At 41.5% G+C, this 5,848-nt stretch overlaps 1 long non-coding RNA gene across 2 annotated transcripts; it reads right to left on the reverse strand.

The window, feature by feature from the left end:
* Positions 1-295: 295 nt before the first annotated feature.
* On the reverse strand, positions 296-4,429 carry LOC120962012 (uncharacterized). 2 transcript variants are annotated; one of them, XR_005752727.3, is made up of 6 exons: positions 4,039-4,429; positions 2,944-3,352; positions 2,730-2,869; positions 2,519-2,606; positions 1,082-2,438; positions 296-567 (listed from the first exon to the last, which is right to left on the reverse strand). It is a non-coding gene; the product is annotated as an uncharacterized lncRNA (long non-coding RNA). The 2 variants fall into 2 exon arrangements; XR_005752728.2 differs by having other exon boundaries at positions 2,519-2,603; positions 4,039-4,416.
* Positions 4,430-5,848: the final 1,419 nt, after the last annotated feature.

The raw sequence follows: 5,848 nt of genomic DNA on the forward strand, positions 1-5,848 counted from the left end.
GGCAATACATTTGCCGACCAACTTTCCGTTGGCTCTGTCATGAACCTTTCCCAACCAACAATCTGATGGTATTAGTTTTGCCGACCAACTTTCCGTTGGCCCTACCATGAACATTTCCCGACCAACTATAGGACGGTGCTTCCTTTTGCCGACCGATAGTTCATAAGCATTTTGCCAATGGTATTTGGCATATTAACTTGTCAAAACAATATCAATCAGGTTACATATCTCACCAATACCTATCAATTTACAAAAACTTGCATGTACTCTGAAAGTATTAAACCAAGACCAAACAAAAATAACACTAATAATTTCCATAATAAAGGTAACTAAATAAGAGGAAACATTTGTAGGAGTGACCGAAGCACCCGATAGGTTTATAAAATGATAGATGCATGTCCAACGATTCAAAGTGTGCTCCATTACACAAGATATCCTTTACAAAATGATAGCTACAAGATGCATTGTTTTTGCTCCATCACAGAAGATATATCTAGGTTGACGCAAACTGACAGCATCATGGTTCCTTCCTAGTCCTCTGTCTTTCCTACACAACCCGACAGCAACCTGTAAAGACAAAAAAGCATACAATTAATATACATGCAAGCTGATGAAATTTCCTTTCCACCAAGTACTAGAGTACTATCTGTTCAACTTAACAGTAAAGAGCATCATGCATGAAACATAGAAACTGAATATACAGCCAGCTAACTTTTGAGGTGAATAAATTCGATTTGCAGGCCTGTAAACTTGGGGTCCTTACGGAAGTGTCACACTAAGAATAACCAAAGTCGACCAGGAGACGCGACCCAAAGTTTTGAGAAATAATTGGATGATTCAACCATTTCATGATTATCTTCACGTGATCTATATCACAGGGTGAAAAAAATGTTGTGCACTGAACGGTTTATGTTATGCCGTGAAACTGAAAATAACTCATGTCGAGGTGCAGACCAAATAACATAAACAAATGTTGTAGCTGTAGCTGTGTTGACTGCTACACTCATCTAGTTATAACTACAGGAAGCTAAGTACTAGCTGCCTTTCGACAATGATGACGAAAGAAAAGATGTATTCTCACGTTTTCTTATCCACAATGACATAAACAAATGTTGTCTTTCCACCATCAGAGATCTGTAAGATAGAAAGAATATGAGACATAAAAGACATAATTGACACTACGTAATTTTTATTTCTTGAACACAAGAAAGAGTTATGTGGTCATGTAACTTCTTTTTCTAGAGAACTGGTACCATATAGCTAAGTATTAGAGATACACTTTACTGGTGTTTTCTATCCATGTGAGAAGTACAGTATTTCAGCTATCTTTGTTTAGTCTTCAGTTGTGGCCATAAATTGAATGGTACTGAATGCGATGTTGCTATCTTCCTGGTGGCAGCAATAGATACATGGACACCGAAAACAGAATGCTGTCTTCCTGGTGACAGCAATAGATACATTGGGGATACTACAGTTTGTAAAACCATGGTATGTACTTGGACAAACACCTCAAAGTATTTTCAAAACTACAGTTTTTTTCTAGATATAAGACCACTAGTTTTCTTTCTTACTTTTCTCTGGGATGGAAAAGACTAGTGCGCCTGACTATTTATATTCAGAAATGCATCAGAGAAAAACATATGTACTTCAGTGCCACAAATTAGATTAAATTAAACCTCGCAAAAAATAAATTAAATTAAGCCATTACTTTCAGAGAAGCATATGTACTGTACATACAAATCTTCATAGGTATAAGAGCCAGAACCTATGAAACCATCAGGTTACGCATAAGAGAAATAAAGATTATAAATACTAGGTTAGCCTAGAAACAAGATTCAGAAATAGCAACTTTAAAAGCAACAGCAGTGTATTATGCTCTGTTCTGTACTATGGATGTGCCATAATGCTGATAAATGTGTGTGTGTGTGCCGAGTAAGACTTGTAGTTACAAAAGGTAATTTAACTATGAAATTAGCCAAAAATAAGACGATGAGTATTCTCTATTCAGCAAAACCGAAGGACCAGATTCATGACCAGACTGAGGACCAGATACATGAACAAACAGTACAACATGAGGTTATTCATGAACAAACTGAAGGACTAGATTCATGAACAAACAGTACTAGAGGAGGTTATCTAAGACAAACTGAAACTATGTATTGTACATTATCTCAGACAAACTTTAGATGAAGAGAAGTGGCAGTGAGCTAGGCAGACATGATAATAAGAGAAGATGGACCAGCCCTGGTTTGTAGCTCAAAAAAATACTAGCTCATTTCGGTCCCTGGTTTGTAGCTCAAAAATGAATACTAGCTCAGTATTCAGAAACTGAGAAGATTTCTCCTATACAAAACACAAATAAATACTAGCTCAAAAATAGTGATTGGAAAAATATCTTGGTGGCGGGACGAGGAAGATGCCCCTGGTTTAATTTGTATCTAGCAAAGTGACCATGAGTCAGTATCACACATCAAACAATTCGAGATAAGTGGACAAAACACACACTATTGGTGATTACCTTGCTAGATGGTCATGCAATGGACCTGTGACAGCATCAGCAATAGATCGTAAGCCTTCATATTCATAAGGCACAATTGGTATCACTTCTGATCACAACATTGACAAGAAGCTCATAAGTCGCTGGTCCAAGGGGCTCTCCGCCCACAAGTGTCTGGATCAACTGAAAACAAAATATAATTTAAACATATAGGTAAGGATGAGTAGATTACAAGGCTTTCATCTTCATGGGCTGATGAGCTTCTTGGAGGGGGCTTTGCAACAACTCTTCTATGAACAAAGGGCTCTTCATCATCGTCTTCTTCACCATCATTATGTTCCTCAGCTTCAACTCTTGAGTTCTAGCAGACAACTATATGTAAATAGAATTATTGCATGCAAGATGGATTATTGATACAATGAAAAGATGTGGAAATAGTTCATTACTTGTCGAGAATTGGAACCGTGCTGCGAGCTAGGAGTTTCCAGATTATGCCTCCTTCTGAAGCTAACATCAATTCCATTCAGTCCATTTGTTCATGCATTTGTTGCACATGCCCCTCCAGCATGTTAAAGTGATTTTCAGCTTCTTGACGTCCTTCCATTCTACCCCGTGTACCCGGTGTGCCCAAATCTTGTGCTCATTTTACCCCGTGTACCCGGTGTGCCCAAATCTTGAGGTGTTGGCCCAAGACCTAACACACGGACATGACCCCTTGACTCCTTCATTCCACATAAATGGGCAAACGGATCACCTTCTTTAATATATTTTTCCTTCAATTCAGGGTGCTTTTCAGCTTTCTCTATGAGCTCTTTCTGCAAAATGACATTTACTTGCAGGTGCGCTGAAGGGTGCCTGCATAGATATATAGGTTAGTGCTTTTTCCTATATCACTTACTTCTATTTATCGATGGTAGCTTAGCTTCACACTTGAACAATCCTCTTATGTAAAAGGAAAGTTTTTACATTTGAACAATCCTCTTATGAAGCACACAGGGACATTAAACATGGTTCTCGAAAAAAAAAGACATTAAACATGGTGGCAGACTAAGCACATCATGGGAGACCAAGCACAAAACACAAACATATCTAGGGAACTTATTTGGAAGAGCAAAAAATAACCTATCTTGGACAGAAGCATAACAAGACTAACACCAAAAACATGACTCTTAGTGTAAGGTGAACTATATGGCCGATGGAAACAAACAAAAGATTAATATATATTGCTACCACTAAATTTGCAACGGAAACAAACAAAATCTGCACACAACAGCTCAACTTCTAAAATTGGTTCATATTGCAACCACAAAACTTCTCACAATTAGACTAGCTAGCAACAGTACACAGCAAACCGGAGAACCAGAGAAGAAGAAAAGCATGAGGTGCCTTGTCCACCGGAACATCTACTCGTTCCCCACCGCCGGTGCTCCCTGTTACCCACTGCCGGAGCACTCTTTTCCCCGCCAGCCCACTGTCGCAAACGCCTCCAAGGAGAGAGAAATAGAAGGAGGGAGGCAAGGATGAGGAGGGAGGAGCTGTACGTCAGCCGTATCGATGCCCTTGCCCAGCAGCACGCTGCCCCGATCCAACTCGCCGCCGCCGCTGTGCGTGCCCCTTCGTGGTGGAGATGGGGGAGGTCCGGCCAGGGAGGGGGCGGCAGCCTTGCTGGATGTAGCACGAGGGCGTGGGGCCGGCGTTGGGGAGGCCGGACGGCGTTGGGCGGTGCTGGAGCGGCGCGGCAGAGGGCGGGTTGTGTGGGGCGGGGCTGCAGAGGCAGGGCGGGTGGGGTGGCGGTGGGATGGCGTCGGGATCGACCGGCGATAGCCCAGGGCGATGCGTGGCGGCGGTGGGACGGCATGGGAACGACTACCGGAGCCCCAGGCAGCGCGCGTGGGGAACGAAAAGCTAGGGATTTGGCTCCTTTGCGCGTGCGAGGGGAACGAAACGAGAAGCTATTGATGTTGGGGGGAAATCTTCTCGGGCCGAGCCGGTTATTGGGGCTAAACTTTAGGCCGTTCGCGCGCATGGCCCATTTAACGTCCGATTGTTGGTCGGGGTTATTTCCCGACCGATGGTTCATGGGCCATAAAAGAATTCCCGACCGACTGTTGGACGATGTATGTTGTAGTATTTCCGACCGAGGGTCACTGCATAGAGGTTTCCCGACCCACAGTCTGTTAGAAATTTTCCTAATAGATTGTCGGTCGGCAATATCGGTTTTTTACCAACAAACGTCGGTACGGAATTCTGGTGCATGGTGTAGTGTAATCTTCAGGTGTGGTTGAATTGACAACTCAGTTACTAATACCTTCAAATATTCTTTGGCTCCCCTTGTGTCGAATCTATAAATTTGGGTTAAATACTTACCCACGAAAACTGTTGCGATTCCCTATACTTGTATGTTATCAAGACCTTTTTCTGGTGCCGCTGCCGGGGAGCATAGCTATATTTGTTGAGTCACTTGGGATTATTAGCAATTTATCACTATGAAGAATCTGAAGGATGCTAAGACTAAGATATTTCCCTCAAAGACGAGGGGAGGTAAGGAACTGTCATCCAGTTCTGCTTTAGATTCACCTTCTGTTATGAGTAAACTTGCAACAGCACCACATGACATTAATTCTGATATGTCGCAAGTTATTGATAATGCTTATTATGATGCTAATACCATGCTTGATAATGATGATGTTCCACTTGGTAAATTTCTTGATGAACAAATTGCTAGAGTAATACAACATGATGTTGTTGAATCTGATGATGAGCTTGAAACTGAAACTCCTGAAATACTTGCTAGAGCTAGCCCTCCTAGATATGAATTGCCTAAGGTACCGGGCTATGTTATGAGTGAAGAGGCAACTAGAGATATTTTTGCTTGTAAGGATAGAGATGATCTAGGAAAATTATTACACAAGTATAAAGAAAAATCTCTGAATGCTAGAATGAAATGTGATCCTAAGTTTGCTACTTCACCTATTGCTATTGCTGATAAGGATTATGAATTCTCTGTCGGCCCAGAGTTAATTACTTTGGTTGAATCTGATCCTTTCCATGGGTATGAAACTGAAACTGTTGTGGCACATCTTACTAAGTTGAATGATATAGCCACCCTTTCTACTCATGATGAGAAAACTCGATACTACTTTATTCTCAAATTATTTCCTTTCTCATTAAAGGGTGATGCTAAAGCTTGGTACAATACTCTTGCTCCTGGTTGTGTGCGTAGTCCCCAGGATATGATCTACTACTTCTCTGAAAAAAAAATCCTGCTCATAAGAAACAAGCTGCCCTGCAGGAAATATTTAACTTTGTTCAAACCAAAGAAGAGAGTCTCCCACAAGCTTGACGGAGGCT

Source organism: Aegilops tauschii, chromosome 3 (genome assembly GCF_002575655.3).
Source record: "Aegilops tauschii subsp. strangulata cultivar AL8/78 chromosome 3, Aet v6.0, whole genome shotgun sequence".
Classification (NCBI taxonomy): Eukaryota; Viridiplantae; Streptophyta; class Magnoliopsida; order Poales; family Poaceae; genus Aegilops; species Aegilops tauschii.